Source organism: Octopus sinensis, linkage group LG19, assembly GCF_006345805.1.
Source record: "Octopus sinensis linkage group LG19, ASM634580v1, whole genome shotgun sequence".
Lineage (NCBI taxonomy): Eukaryota > Metazoa > Mollusca > Cephalopoda > Octopoda > Octopodidae > Octopus > Octopus sinensis.
The window spans coordinates 21,476,079-21,494,654 of NC_043015.1; positions in this window are offsets into that span (position 1 = coordinate 21,476,079).

Genomic DNA, 18,576 nt, shown 5'->3' on the forward strand with positions numbered 1-18,576 from the left:
GTTAGGTAGGCTGCTGTATAAAATGTGTTAATAAATATGATATTCGTTGCGTTGATGCACTTCCAAAACAAATGTTATTTTCGGTAGTTTCGCGTGATAAATGTTACCCATATTCAACACTAATACAGTCATGTATATACACAAGTACACACGCATAGATACATACCTACGGGTCTCTCCCTCCTCTTTCTCCATGCCTCTCCTTTCTCTCTCCCTCTTCCTTCTCTCTCTCCTATCTCACTCTGTATGCCTGTTTATATTATATATATATATAGAATATGTATATAATGATATACCATATATATATTTATATATATATATGGTATTTAATTATGTAGGCGTATAGGTACACATATACACCTTTGTATCTATGTCTATCAACTTATATACTTAACTATCTTTATTATATATATATGTGTGTATGTATACACACACATACACACACACACTTATATATCGTATATATCCAAATATGCATACTTCTTTGTATGTAACCATGTATCTAGCTATGTCTATATCTATCTATCTATCTATCTATCTATCTATCTATCTATCTATCTATCTATCTATCTATCTATCTACCTATCTATCTATCTATCTATCTATCTATCTATCTATCTATCTATCTTATTGTTTATGTCTGTCTCTCTATATATATATGTATCTACCTATCTATCTATCTGTCTGTCTGTCTGTCTGTCTATCTATCTATCTATCTATCTATCTATCTATCTATCTGTCTGTCGTTCCATATTAGTTATGTACATACACACACATATTCACTGAATGCTGAGTCAATGCGAAGCGCCACCTGCCGTTTCGCACTCTGGATAATCAAGCGGCCAATAACTACGTTATGATAGACGTCCTTTTATATTCACTCAGACGTTTGATGTATGAGTATTTATGGAAAACCTTCTAGCGTTATGTAAATGATAGTTTCCTGTTAGCAATCTGAAATACCGAATAAAATCTTCATCACATCCCAATTTAGATTAATATTAGCCCAAACTACACCATTTTATTGAATAATTCTTCCCAATTGTTTTCAATCAAAGCAATATAATGTTAAATAACATGAAAAAATGTTTGTATGCGTTTTACGTTTTAAATAGAGTGTGTGTCTAATGTAGTTATAGTTGTCTAAATCCTTGTCTGAAATTAGACTTACGTATTTTGATAAGGGAAAGTACTTTTCGGATATTATGATATTAGATACAATCAGGCTGAAAAAGTGAAGAAAAATAGACACAAATTGCCACATGACACGTGAAAGACATGAAATAATAGTTCAGATCGGCAAGAGAGGGCCCTTAAATCATGTACAATTCGTTTCCCATGGCGTATATGGGACAGCGTATTCCTCAATGAATTACAACTGAAATGTCGATATGGTCGTGTCTGGAATTGTTACTATGCTACGTGAAACAAACTTTCAATCGTAACGCAGGACCAATGGTAATCTAGCGTTCGCCAACGGCAAAATTAACGGAGTTTGATTCAGATATGGATGTGCGGTTAAGAAACTGAAGTTTTAGCACAAAGCAAAGAATTCTCTAGGTGTGAAGTAAGTCGATTACATCAATCGGAGTGCTAAGCTGGGATTTATTCTATCGAAGACAAAGTCGAGCCCACCGAAATTTGAATTCAGAACGTTAAGACAGACGAAATGCCGCTAAGCACTTTGTCAAACATTCTAACGATTCTACCAGATCGCCGCACACACACAGCAAACACACACACACAATCACACATACACACACACACGCACGCACACGCACAGACGTACACACACATGATTATAGATATGCGTATGCGTGTGTGTGCGGGTTATGTCACAATAACATAGAAGTTCTGCAAGGAAACCAATAGAATTATTGACAACTAGGAGTACCGGGTTTAATTTTTGTGAGTAATCTCTCTTAGGCGGTGCTCCAGCTCGGCTACATTCCAATAACTGAAACATGAAGAAGGTAAAATACATAGGAAAGTATATGATTACGTAGAAAACTTAAAATTAAGTAATTAAAATTTAATTCAGTTTTAGAAAAGACATATCCATTACGCTAAGGAATATTTCTGTTAACTTTACAATTCAGCTTTCATGCAGCTGGCGTGCCTGGGTAGTTCTTCCCATCAGTCATCATAATGAAATATATGTGTGTGTGACATAAAATGCAATGTAGCTCTGAAGCAATTTGAGACATGGAAGAAATATTTCCATTTAGTCAAACAACAAACTATTAGAGAGGCAATGTTTTGTTGGTAACGTTTAACATGATTAGGAAGTAACAACAAGCAAAGGTGAATTTCATCAGAAGAATCGCTTTATATATTGGTATATTACAGATCACATCACGAATAGTAAATTACAAAGTATTGAGATACCGCAGGAGATTCTTTATGGGAAACACACATACGCACACGACCATTCATACAGATATGCATATAGACTCAAACCGACGTGTATGTGTGTGTGTGTGTGTGTGTGTGTGTGTGTGTGTGTGTGTGTGTGTGTATGTATGTATATATATAGATAAAGAGTGTGAGAGAAAATACATTAGTATATATATATGTGTTTGTGAATATGTGTTGTTAGTGTGTATAAATGTGTATATAAATTTGTTTATAAAAATGTATATATAAGCATGTCCATATACATGTATGCATGTATGTATATGTATGTATATGTGTGTGTATGTATGTGGATACAAATGTATGTGTGTGTGTTGGTGTGTATTAGACAGAGAAAGCAAACGAGAGACCCGCAGAGAGTCAAACAGAACGAATGAGATTGATACAAAGATATATAGGAAGTCGACAGAGAATAGAAATAGAGAGAAGGAGAAAACGAAGGTCTAGAATGGTGCTAAGGGTGGAGGGGTGGGGAGCTGCGAAAACACCCATTGATCACAAAATCGAATCAACAAAATATATTGCATCCATTTGTATAAGGCTCGGCATTATTGTTAGCAAAATTTAGAATTAGGCGATATTAAAAGACATCGGCACACCATAATGCGTTTGATGTCGAGCTTCTCCAATATTAATCTAAATAGGAATATTCTATGTTCTTCGGAAATATTTATGTGGGAACGAACTAGTGTTTACTGGAATGGTGTGGTCATATAGATTGTTTCTTCCTCGAACAATCCTATTGCGTTTCAACAGGGTTATTGAGATATAAATTGTCCATTTTACTTGACGAACTGTGTCGGCCATATGAAAACTCACACACTCGTACAGGCGCTGCCATTATGACACATATGCATACATACATATGTATATATATTCATACATACATATATATATATATATGTGTGTGTGTGTGTGTGTGTGCGTGTGTGTGTGTGTGTGTGTATGTGTGCGTATGTGTGTGTGTGCGTCTGTGTCTTTGTATACGCGCACTTATATTATAAATGCGTAATGTGAGTGTATATATATATATATATATATATATATATATATATATATATATTATATATGTGTGTGTGTATTTATGTATGTGTGTATATATAAATGCGTATGTATTCTCTGCTTCTGTTGCGTGTCCCTCAATCTTTGCACTGTGCCAATGCTGGGGCACCAACTAGTAGTTTTTAGAGAATTTAGATAATCAAATTGAAATAGTATTGGTAAGTTGGTAAGAATGGTAACTATTCCGTCGCTTTTTTGTACATATATACATATCTACCAATCAAGGTAAGTACGTATGTAAGTATGTATGTATATATGTATGTATGTAAATATGTATGTATGTATGTATGTATGTATGTATGTATGTATGTATGTATGTATGTATGTATGTATGCATGTATGTATCTGTCTATCTATACCCACACAGAAACTCACCGACCCCTATGCACACATCCGCATATACACACATATATATATATTAAAGAGCAAGTGAAAAATCAAGTACCAAAGAGAAAAACGAAACGAGCGGGGTGGATGCAATGAGGCAATGGATGTGGGTAGAGAATAGAGAAGCCGATATATTAGTTATTCGTCTCTTTTCAAAATGAATGTATTTGATGTCATGAATAAATATATCGTTAATACGTATATCATGAAATGTAGAGAGTGTCACGAATAACAATTTGCCCACGCGCGCACACACGCATATGTATCAATATATTTTTATGAATATATAACAAGAAAGAGAGGGAGGGGAAAGAGAGGGAGGGGAAAGAGAGGGAGGGGAAAGAGAGGGAGAGAGGGGTAGAGAAAAACAGGCATAGGTGGACAGTTGAACAGACAATATGCAATTAGCTATGTTTGTATAAGTATATTATGCAAAAAAAAAATGTATTAAAATTATTTCATATTTATGTCTTGTAATGTGAAAATTTTCATGACTTCGCTGCAATCTATTCACTATCAACTTAAGAATTATTTGAAAATGCCTACAATGAATCCGGCGTCCATCTGGATAGCTATTGCGACATTTTTCACAATGTGATTGCTTTATTTACAATTCATATGTCTCAGACTTAATTCTTTGTTGGAGAAATAGACATCCGGAGCACAATCACGTGCACACATACCTGTGAATTAATATCCGCAGATGTTTATGATTATCTATACTCATATATGACAAGCGAGAAATGGCGCAATCGTTAGAGTCGGACAAATATGTGGTAATCATTATGAATCTTTACATTCTGAGTTCCATACTTGCTGAGGTCAGCTTTGGTTTCATTATGTTGGGGTCAGTAGAATTCAGTATCATTCATTAGACTGTGGCCATGCTGGAGTATCGCCCGCCTTGAACGGTTTTGAGTCGACTGAATCGATCCTAGTATATATATATTTTTAAAGCTCGGTACTTATTCTATCGGTCTCCTTTCCGAAGATCATCGGAAGGTAAACACACCAACACCAGTTTTCTACCGGTGCCAGAGGACAAATACAGACATAGAAACAGGAACAAATGAATGGAGATTTTGCTTTTATGCTTTACTTGATTCAGTCATTTGATTGCGGACATACTGGGCATCGCCTTGAAGGAGTTTAATCAAATTGATCAACCCCTGGACTTATTACCTTAAAGCCTAGTACTTATTCTATCGGTTGCGTTTGCGGAAGTGCTAATTTACGGAGAGGTAAACACAACATCGGTTGTCAAGCGATGGTGGGAGAAACACACACACACACACAGCTGCGCGCGCGCACACACACATCTACCAAATCCACTCATAAGGCTCTGGTGGGCGTGTGGCTACATAAGAAGAAATTTGCCCAAGTGCCCACGCAGTAAGACTGAACCCAGAACCATGTGGTTGGGAAGCAAGTTTAATACCACACAGCCACGCCTGCGCCTCTATATTCAACTTTCAATTTCTCTAAGACACTGCCACGTATTGCGTTCAGTACTTTACGAAACAAGTGTGAATTTCAAGGAATTCGGAAATAATCAACTATCAGAATATATTTTAAGTGTTGCCATCATCACAAACATAGTCTTGTGTTTGTACCAAAAATCAATATTCCTCGGAACTTTCATCTCTTGTCAACAATTGATATTACGATGATTCTTCCATTTATTTCTGCTCGTTAGCGCTGCCATATTATAACGACGCATTCATTATACTTCCCATAATATTCATTTTCATTAGCCATGATTGATGTAATATTGTGTGAAAACCTATATTTTTTCATAAATACCCGTTCCATTTCCGCCAAAGTTTCACTTCATATTCATTAATTTAAAACTTATGCTATCCACTTCTGTTTTCAGTGTGTTTTTCCAACAATATTCAATTAATTAATTAATGAAAATTAAGTATTTCGGAACACACATGCAAATATGTACAAAATACTCCGTGTAAACACAAAACATTACTGTCGTTTATTGACTCACAGCGTATCAATACTCGTTTGAGAAGAGAGCATTTTTTTCTGTCTAAGAAAGAGAGGTTTTCGCGTAATACATTCAAAACACAAGTCCAGTCTTATATTCTTTCGCAACATGTTTTCATATTGATTTGCCAAGAAAGAAAACGGAAACTTATTTCCAGCATATTTTCTTCAAGCTTCCCGACACGGTTCATATTGGTTGCTGTTCACTATGTATCCAGCAACACAGGTCTTCTTTGTCGTAACACTCCCTTTATTTTTAGTTTAAGTGTACAATATGTATAAATATTAAACTATTTCTGGATAATTTCTTTTCCCCCCTCTATTGTGGTAAAAGTTTGGTATATACTCAAAAGTATTCATAAATTTCTATCCCTTTGTTATAATATTCTTCTTAACAATCATCTGAATAACCTTAAACTTTAACTGTATACAATATAGCAACATTGTTTACAATATCTATATGATGAGAATTCCCCTGTTTCATTATCAAGGGTCGGCTAGTGGGTGACTCCCTTAATTGTCAGCTAACATCTTGTTTTAAGTTTTCCTTTCCCAAATCTCATTATATTGCTTCTAATAAATCTTCATTTTTATGACTATACCAAATATGATTTCTGTCTGCTCCCTCAGCCCTAACAGATACTGCCCCTTTGTTCTTTCAGCCTTAGATAAACAAGGATTTGATAAATCTATAAATTCTATAAAGTCTATAAATTAAAACTGACACCATAAAAACAAAAACTCAGTGACAGGCTGAGTCTGTAACAATCTATATTTTGTTGATACTTTTGTAGCATGTTCTTTGTCTATATCCTTAACTTCTTGGAGATTTTAGGTATAATTATACTAATGTATTCCATCTGTTTTAATTCAATTAAATTCTATGTGTTTATGCAGCTGAGAATTGCTCTGCATTTTAAATTGAAGTAATGATTGCATTGCTCAATTAAATAGAGTTCCATGAAACGTTCGTACTGCATTACCTCTGGATATACTTGTTGTTTATTTTGATCATGTATATATATATATATATATATATATATATATATATATATATATATATATATATATATATAATATATATATATATGGGACTGAGGATATCTTCAAAATCACTCTCAATACACTTCGTATTAAACAATAATAAAATTTTCAATACAAAATGTATTGACAAATCCATCGACCAAATGCAAAATTCCTCTTACTGCAACGTAAAAAAATGAACATTCAAATTGCAACCACTTGGGTCTGCTTCCAATGCGCCTGCACAGCATGTTGGGCTTGTGTCTCTCACTATATTCCCGGGCCGACCAATACCTTGTGACCGAATTTGGTTATGGGAAACTGTGTAGAAACCTGTGACCTTGATATAATTAAGGCGGCTTCGGTTTGATGTGTATGCAGCTACCCAAATTTCACTAATCAATACATCAGATGATCCGCTAGCTAGGAAGCATGTGGAGCTAGGATTTCCCCTGTTCCACTCCCTCCAATTGGATTTTTATTCGCATTCATTGCAGATCTTGTTGCTAAACAATGAGTTATACATAATATTTTCAGCTTATTGAAGCCAATAAATTATCATTGTTCTGAAACACTGTTCTTTCAACATACCACGGAGTGCTGGAAGCTTACAAACTTCCTACGCTTAGATCCTGGGATCTTACTATTATATATCAATACACACACGCACTCGCGCGCGCACACACAAACACATATATTATATATATACATATGTATTTATATATGTATATATATATATTTGACGAACTGGTCGGTCAAGGTGATATCAAGGTGATATATATATATACATACATGTATATATATATATATATATATATATATATATATATCTATATATATATATATGTATATATGTACGTATGTATGTATATATAGCATGTATGTGTCTCATTATGGATATATATATATATATATGCGTTTTTGTTTTTGCATCTATTATGTCTGTGTCTAAATGTGCTTCCATATTCTAATCTCAAATGAGTGTGTGTTCGTCGGTGTTCGCGTGCGATTATATAACTGTCTGTGTGAGCTGATTGATATGTGTACACTTCTAAGATGGCTTTATCTAGTTGTCCTCGCATGGAACATAATATCACAACACTGAAGGTTTCCATTAAAAGCGGCTGTCAAATTAACGCTCAGGGATATGACTTTAAATGCTCTCAGATTGAGTTTTATCTGTTAATATGCATAATAACCGTTCGTTCTTGGAATATTATAGAACATATAGCTAAGTAGTGTAGACTAGAATACACATATATTTTTGTATACTCATATGCACACAGACACAAGAACAGATACACATGCACACATATATCTACAGATACATAGAAAGAGAGAGAAAGAAGCTTAGACACACATATATGCCTATATACATAAGTAGGAATGGATGTTTATATGTATGCATCTACCTCGTTGCGTACATACATTTAGAGACAGATATACTGATATTAAGAGATCGATATATGAGGGTACGTCGTATAATTAGTAACGTTTGTATATTTAGTAACGAAAGAAATTTTTTTACTGATAGTGAATTTGCTGGTGTGTGCGGCTGGATATATATATACACAGGGTTGGCTAAAATTCACCTGACACTAAATCGAAACCAATTTAATTTCAAGATTAAAACAAAAAATTATTTTATCTGAGATTTCGCTAATAAGTAGCATATATTGAAAAAAATCCTGCTGAATTTAACTCACAGCATTCAATTATTAAACATACATAATTAGAATGAATAATTTAAATTGAGTATGTCGGGTGACTTTTGGTCAAACCTGTATATATATATATACCAACAATGGGGATGTAAATTGCAATAAAAAGCATCAGGTACGGCCAATTGTAATAGTAGTAATACTTATAATATAGCTAACGCGAAAACAACGTCAGAACTGCCATATATGTAAATAAATATGATAAATGCTGATGCAGAGAGAAATGAAAATGCCCATTGATGAATCCCTGTATGAGTACAAATCTTGTATATAAATGCACTGTTCACACAAGGGGAGGGCCGTATGTTTACACAGGGTAGACGGCTGATTCATTTAAGAATCCCTATCGCAACCATGTCTCCAGTTTTAAGAAATTCAATAAGACACATTCAACATTTTTGACCGATTTTGTATGGCGACTGAAGGAGGATAAAATAACATAACTTGGTTCACGCGAAACTATACAATATCATTTCCAGAAGATGCCGACTCTGCTCCGGAGAATCCCTGCATACTCTGAGGACCAATGACAAGATTGTTAATAGAATTTCTGAAAGACTCTCAAGATATCTATACGCATATAATCGTACTTTCGCACAAGGCAGTTGGAATGAATTAGAGTAACTGTAGACATAATTTACTTTAAGGTATGGATTAATTAAGATTAGTTTAAACCTCGCCATTTTTATAAACAAGTAGCTATATAACCCGCTTTGTAATCGTGAGTGCACCTAACCACTCATGTACGCATGCTTACATTTTCGTGGATGCTTGTGTGTGCGAGTGTACGCGCACCATGCAATTTGCGCGTGGACGTTTATACATCCATATTTGTTCATGGTTAATTTTAATACTTTTCTGTATTGCGTGTTCGTTTCTTTTTTGCATCCGTGATTTTATTTTTGATCTCCTATATAAATGAAGGACATTTCCTTCGTTTTGATGCTTTTCTTTCTATGAAATAAGAAGATACATTGCGAGACTGTTATTTTAATGAGTTGTAACCTATTCATCACCCGAATAGACACATCTGCAACACCGGATGCTGCTAAACCAGCTGTTAGGTGTCTCACCCGTGAGGGATCGATGATAAAAGGGTCGAAACAATTGTTGTGATTAATTATAAATTCTCGTATATCCCTTCCGTCTTTCTTGGACAATGCCGTAAGGAAGGGAGTTTCATTTTGCAATCCTTGCTTGCATTTCTTGCGGAACTCTTGAGATGAAGAGATCTAGTTTTGTTTGAAGATACCTTCATCAAACCCCATATATGTCGATGAGGCTTTTTGTGAAGATATCGAAGGACTGTGGGGCATTGAAACTCAAGCTGCTGCAGTATCTGGTCATGTTCCTTGATGGTAATATTAGACTTTGTGGTAGCGCTTTTTGCCGTGTGTCCAACTTCCAGAGCCAAAGTTTGATACAGTTCTTTCCAGATGGGTCCAGAGTCACATACTGCATATTTATCCTGCCCTCGTTCAAGGCAGTAGAGTTTTAACTCGTGTCCAGTAGCTCATCTTCGCACCGAGGCAATCATCTTTACGTTGCTTCGCTGGATTGTTCCGAGCTCTGCAGTTACTTTTAACCGTGTTGTTGTCTGTAGTTGGGTGCAGTATCCCCAAACGGCTGCGGACATATGTCATCTAGAGAATCATCATGGTTTCTCCTTTCTTCCCTCATTCTGAATGTTCTAAGGATCCATATATATATATATATATATATATATATATATATATATTATATATATATATATCATATATATATATTATATATAGATATATATATGTATTATATATATATATATGTTATATATATATATATATATATAATTATATATATATATACTATATATAATATATATATATATATATATATATATATATATATACATATACATATACAATACATATACATGATGCCTGCCCCTCGTTATGGAGTATGGCCATTGCATGAAGCGTAACTGTTATTGGTGCTGTGATCGAATGTGACTTTTATTTGCCTTTTAAGGTTACAGCCAACCATTCAGTTGTGACTCACAGCACCATCAACAATCATGAACAATGTTGTTATCGTGCAATGCCTGTGCAAGCAGTGAGGAAAGGTGTGCTCTGAGTCAATCCCACTCACTAAGCAACAGTAGCCATAATCCGAAAAGAAGAACAAGTCAAGACCATTGGTAACCACTGAGCCGCGGGTTTTATACATATACATACCTTCATACATACCGACATACATACATACATACATACATACATACATACATACATAAATACATACATACATATATATATATAATAGATATATATATAATATATATATATATATATATATATATATATATAGTTTCAATGACTGAAACCGGTTGTTTTTGATAAAATTATTTTAGCATTTTCTATCTTGACTTTTTCCATATACATATATATATATAATATATATATATATATATATATATATATATATAATATATATATATATATATATATATGTATGTATGTATGTATGTATCTTTGTATGTATGTATAAACATGTGTATATATCTAAATGTTCATTTATGCGCGACTGCGTGTGTGCATGCGCATTATATTTAACCGTAAATGACAAGCAAAACACTGCTTGTTTCGAAAAGAAGAAAAAAAACGGGAACGACGTTCTATACGATACATATACATAAAAAAGCGCAACTCAAGATTAATGCATTACGGAATTTATATATATCGTAATATTGTAGTGGTAAATTGTTACTGCAAAAGAATTTGACTACAGTACGAGATGTGGTGGTGGCGATGTTCTTTGTATGTATGTATATATATATATAATATATATATATATATATATATATAAGTAAATAAATGGAGTTGAACGCAGATACTACTGCGTCCAACTCCATTCATTTACTTATACTACACAAATTACTGCACATTAACCCGAAGTTTCTACCTTTGAATAGGTCGCTACATCCTTGTTACTTGCGTGAATTTTGCTACCCTGGTAACTATTTATTGAATTTTCCATGTTAACGGTAAACAAAAGATAATTCATTTAATGTGGTTTTAGACTCAAGTTTTGACTGCTATTTCCAGCTTGGCGGTATCTCTTAGATAGCCTAAATATAATAATTATTACCTTTGAAAAGTCTTTATTCCCATGCTGTCCACATGATTAGATCGTTATTTAAGTATCGATCTTATCCTTCCTTATTTATATTTCCTTATTTATATTTCTAAGCAAATCCTAACTTTTTGCTGTTTTCATACATAAAATCTCTGTACGACTTCAAGCATTCTATGCATACTCACGTTTACACACGTACATACATACAATTACCAACACACACACACACACATATATATATATATATATATATATACATGTAAAGAAAACGTATATGTATATATCAATACAAAACTATATGTCTATGTATGTATGTATGTATGTAAGTATGTATGTATGTATGTATGTATGTATGTATGTATGTATGTATGTATGTGTGTATCTGTCTATCTATCTGTCTCTCTAACTATCTGTCTATCTTTCTATCTAGCTAGCTACCTATCTATCTCTAGCTATCTATTTTTCTATCTACCTATGCATCCATAGTTTCATCCATAATCACGTGTATTTTCATTCTTTATACAGCATACAGATACGACGGAAATGTGTGGCAACTAATCAATGTAAATTCCTACCTACTTTAATTTACACACACACACACAACACACACACACACACACACACACAAGTATACACACATCTGTGCGTACTTTAATTTGTGACAATAAACATTGTTTGAGTGGCTTCCTATCTTCATGGCATCACTGTATTTGCTACGTCGAAGTATTCGGCTATTTTAAGCTACATCAACTTTATTAAGAGATCAACGATAAATACTTGTCTTCGTACCAAATCAACTGGCAGAACAGATATCTCCTCTTGTGTGTAGAAACAATACATCTGACAATAGTCCTACCATACATCACCTACTTTACTCTTAAATAGCGAAGCTGTTAATTAAATGGTCACAATTTCAGCTTGGTGAACGTTATATAGAAGAAAAGAATCCGTATATTCAAATGAGTATATTATTATTAACTCTATTCAAGTAAGAAGGAGGGCGAAGACGCGCGTAATGACGCGTATTACGCTGGTGGCCGTGGTTGAGTTGCGGTGCGATCACCTCTGTTGCGGCGGTTGCCTAATGTGACGTTTTGTTTTAAGCGTATAAGATAATTGATGCGAGAATAGCTTGCCCTTCTTCGAATTAATGCTGACGCAATATTTGTATATACCAAGTCATACATAAGTACGCTTTGCAACCTTGTGCTTTCCAAATCACCAAATCGGTGCTACTGCACTGCATCTTCGACAACTCAGACGACTCACTTCTGTTACAGCCTCGAACCTGGTATGCATATATATATATATATATATATTATATATATATATATATATATATTCTTCTTTTATTCTTCTTTTACTTATTTCAGTCATTTGACTGCGTCCATGCTAGCACACCGCCTTAATGGAAGACCGCCTTAATATATACGTGTGTATATATATATATTAGTATTTGATTTATAATTGTGTACATATATGTATACATTATAATTTTGATATCAGTGGATATCAAACTGGGGTCCGCGAAGCGACGCTGAAGTGTTGTGAAAACGGTTGGTTTGAGACAGTTAAGTTTCAAATTTCAAGGCTTGCAATTTTTTGTATATTATCATCCATTTTTGTCGTTGACCTCAAAAACTCAAGCCGACCCTACACATTCATCTACTAATCACACTTGTTGTACAACAAATGTGACTGGCCGATGGAAAATATCCGAATATAACGGGTGATCGTGCTTGTGCTGTCGGTATTCTTCCATTGCATTCCACATGTTTGCGTGTCTCTCATCGTCGTTATCCTCACTGATGCATGTTCCCACTTGACCTTGTCCATTGCGAGACACCTCATCCCGCACGGTGGCTGGGTGGTATAAGGCGTGATTGCTTTTCATGGGAATATGTTCCGACAGAACTGTCTTCTCAACGGTTATCAATTCATGGAGTTTTATCTACGGACAGACTAACGCTCACATGCACTTTGGATTTCTTCCACAATTAACAGTGAGAGATAAGGTTTATTTTTAATTAGTGCGCCCAAAGCGTATATGCATACCCATAATATGATAATTTCGAAATAAATATACAATGTTGTTATATTAATTTGGTTTACTGAATTTTATCTTTATTCATTATACTTTCAAAAAAGAAAATGAGATATGACGAATCTTATTTGAAATTCGGTTTTACTGTGATAAAATCTGGCGGATAAAGAAAACACTGTTCCGAGGTTCTGGCGTCTACTAAACTAAACCCAACAAGTTAAAGAGGCACTTCGAAATGAAGCATCCCATTTCAATATAGATATCGACTTCTTCAGACAGATTGACGAAGTTCAGACTTGATGACAGAGGAATGCATTAATTATTACCTCTTTGCAGGTATTAATTTCTGTCATATAGGCTAGTATTTACAATGTATGTTTGTTGCAGAAAGTTTATTATTATTATTATTATTATTATTATTATTATTATTATTATTATTATTATTATTATTATTATTATTATTATTATTATTATTATTCTATGTTTGATTTTTGCTATACATTTGTACAAGTTGGCTCCAAGTCTCACCCAGAGACCTCAAGAAACAACAAGTCGGAAGTTCATGTTGGTGTTATGCCTGGTGTGCCTTATATTTGGTTTTGTACTTAACGTTGTACTACTGAATTCTAAATAACCATAAGAAAATCATGTTTGTTTTAAAACTTGAGATTACATAGAAAGTATTTTGCGTAAGTTATGAGCAGTTCCCATGAGCACTATCTTTTGAATTTCTGCCATTTTGGGGTTTCCTGGTATCTGAGTTAGGTAGCAATCAGCCCCTTTCGCTATCATTCCCAGGGAACCTATGACTACAGGTATTGTTTTAGTCTTCAGGTTCCACATTTTGCTGATTTCTATTTCAAGATCATTATATTTGCTCAGTTTATGGTAGGTCTTGACAGATACGTTTATATCGATTGGGACACTCATATCAATGAGGAGGTTATTATTATTATCATTATTATTATTATTATTATTATTATTATTATTATTATTATTATTATTATTATTATTATTATCATTATTATATTATTATTATTATTATTATATTATTATTATTATTATTATTATTATTAATATATTATATATTATTATTATTATTATTATAATTATTATTATTATTATTATATTATTATTATTATTATTGAGTAGTGAGAATAATAATAATAATAATAATAATAATAATATAATAATAATAGATTTATAAACTTATCAATTCATTATTGGTTCTTAAGATTATTCGCTTGTAATATATGGAGCGCTGCAAGCATTTTAATTGTATATCTTCCAAAACGTAACATCATTATAGTTGCAACTCTGGTTTGACACCATCGGATGTAATCATTCTGCTTCAACGCGTCCACGATCTCCTTGATATTTGATCGGCAGCTGACGACTGAATTTCGACGTTTATCTGAAAATTACTTCCATTTGCTCGTTAAAATTTCTGTCGATTGTTATTTTCTGTTGTATACGTTGTTGTTAATTACAATTGTGCATTTGTTTTTCTTGGGGGAGGGGGTCTTGTTACCTTCACAGATTATGTTATAAGGGTTGTAAGCATGGATCTATTTATGCATGTATACTTGTATATACACAGAGATAAACTAAGGATAGATGCATTAATGGACACATATAAATGCTTAAACACATAAACGATCTAAGCACGAACGTTTGGAATGTTAGTTTTCAGTCTGAAGATGTAACTTGGGTGGGCGAGAGATACCATAGAGACGCGTATTCATAAAATTTCTGAATTACGTGTCTGAGTTATATAACGCAGCCAGTTATATTATCATTCAGGAAGTTGGGAGTTCAGCAGATCGAATAGTTTAATACTCACCATGGAACCGACAGAGAATTTACTGAACTTATGTCTCTATCTTTAGAACAATATCTACGTCTACCAATATATAAGTATATATATATATATATGTGTGTGTGTGTGTGCGTGTGTGTATGGTGTGTGGTGTATACATATATATATATGTGTATATATATATATATATATATACACACACATACACACACACACGCACACACACGCACACACACACAGACACATGCACAGACACACACACACGCACACACACACACACAAACACACAAACACACACATATATATATATATAATATATATATATATATATAATATATAATGATGAGACATGATGGTATGAAAAGAGAAGTCGAATATGATAGCGAGCGCAGAATACATATTAATGATAAGGACATCATAGAATATAGACAGTAGAAATCTCCAATACAAAAGCCACTCTATTGATTTATTCCTCTGTTCTTAATCGAGTAAATTATTCTTGCTAGCAATTAGAAGTATATATCATTATTTAAATCTAGTTCATTGTTTCCACAATTGATTTAGTAATCAAAGAGATGAAATTTCAAATCCTATCGTGTAGACATATATGAAACAATATTATTTGAGATATACGTGGGCAAAATGGCTGCGGGGTTACAGTGTCGGTTAGAAAATTGTGCTGTACGTTTCTTAGCTTTGCGCTATGACATCGAATTTTGCCTACGTTAACTTTGATTTTTTAAAATCTTTCCAGTTTAAAAAATAAAATAACTAGTAAATACTGGCCTTTATTACATTTCTGTTGCTCTCCGAGTCGATAACGGGTAGTGTAATGGGTTGTCTGAGACTGACCACAAGTAGACTCCGTTGTCCTGAATGGAGAGGTTTGAGCTGGAAACAGTAATGAACAAACGAAATATTAAAGTTGAATTTGCTTTTGGTGTTGTTCTGAAAGTTTTGCAAACATGACTAATGCATCAACATATTTTTGTATTTGGCTCTAAAACCAATGACTATAGAATGAAATGCATAATTTTAGAGGTATGATGCATCTAAATATGGAGATGTTGGCTACCATGCATTGATGGTTATCTCTTGTGATAGAGAGGCTCCATCATTTTGGATTTACTAATAATGAATCATCATGTTGCTTTCGATAATATTAAATGCAAATGGACACTACTCGATACCTTTTGATATTTAGCTGGTCGATTCAACACTCTTCCCACAGCAGTGCCACTTGATAAAATATATTGATACAGAGAAATTATCTTATTTGGTTCAGAGATTTACGAATAAATTCAAACGTCGGTATTTGAAGGAAGAAACGAGACAAAGTTTCATTCTTGAAACGTCAAATTTCATTCTCTTACAAAAGAATTGAGACTGAGAATGATCAATATATTTTGGCAGAAAGAGCAAGGAGACAGCGCATTCGTAGATTAGAAGCAGGAGTATTTTAACGGGCGATTTCAGACAAATTGGTCGAATGATGCCCTTTTCTCGATAGTCTCAAGGAAGATTGTTTTGGTAGAAACAGCGCCGTCCCACGTTTGGGAGCAGTAGTCTAATGTTTTTGAAGCAAAATGAGGATGTCTATCACTGGCGAACTTTTACTTATTACTTGTGTATCAAAGGAACCAATTTTATAGAACGTCAATGCGTGTAGGAGCCACATTGCTGTCTTATATATGAGCGCAGTTCTCCCTTATTTTTGTATATAACATGAGATGCTTATGCCAAAACAGTTTTCTATCACATATATATACCTAATACTTCGGGAATGTCACTGTGTTTCGATCTTGCCCACGAATGCCGAAGTTAGTATTTATTCATAAACCTCTGAATCGAAGAAATTCATTTCTGTGCATTAATATATTATTAGAAGTGGAATTACCGTGGGAAGAAGGCTGGATCGACCAGCTAAATATCAAATGGTATCTAGCTGTGCCACTTTAGATTTAATATTATCAAATTCAAAATAACAGAGCCCCTCTATAACAAGATAGAACCATTAGTTAACTTCAGCCAACATTTCCGAGATTAGATGTATCCTAACTCTAAAAAGCATGCATTTGATATATGTAATCTGAACTATTCTGCACTTCAAAACTACAACAATCACTTGTAAATATTCACAAGGAATGAAATTGTTTGTTATTTAAGCTGTTATATAATTCAAAATACTATTACAACCTGGGTAAAAGAAAAGTTTCCTGTTTTTAGTTGTTGATTGCAGCATCAGATACACAGTAAAACAATTTCCTTCCTTTAAAGGAATATTATTTCTTTTGCGGTATTTTGTACGATTGGATAATGATAGAAAAGTAATAAATAGGATCATTCTCTCAACTGGAACATGTGTGTCGATTCCAAAGTATTGGACACTTAAAACAAATTAAATGATTTGTTGAAGAATAAATAGTATGGCATTGAAGAGCAAGACGACAATTTATGCAATGATGTTGATGAACAGAATTAATATAAGTTCCACGATGCTGCTTGTGAGGCGGAGGACGAAGATGGTGTTGAAAACAAACCTGAGGGTGATGAGAATGACGATGCTTATAACGATAGCAATGATTGATCTTGATCGTGACTAGGAAGCAGAACATACAAAATACAATGCCTATTGCTGACGACGATGATGGTGATGGTGATATGGCTGTTGTTCTTGATGATAGTGGTGGTGATGATGATGATGATGATGATGATGGCGATGTTGTTAAAAGTGATAGTGATAGGGGAAAATTGAAGAGAATATTGATGGTCATCATCAACATCCCAATCTTCGTCGTCTTCATAGTTGCACTCTTCATCCTCGTCCTCATCGACGTCATTGTCGTCCTCCCACTCCTCCTCCTTCTCACTCGACTGACCCTTCCTAACAAGCTTCAAGCAAAATTATGGACGGTTAGCGCTTTATTCTCTGCCTTCACCTTCTTCTCCCAATGGAACTTGTGGATATTAAGAGAAAAATCCTCTGACGTTGGAAA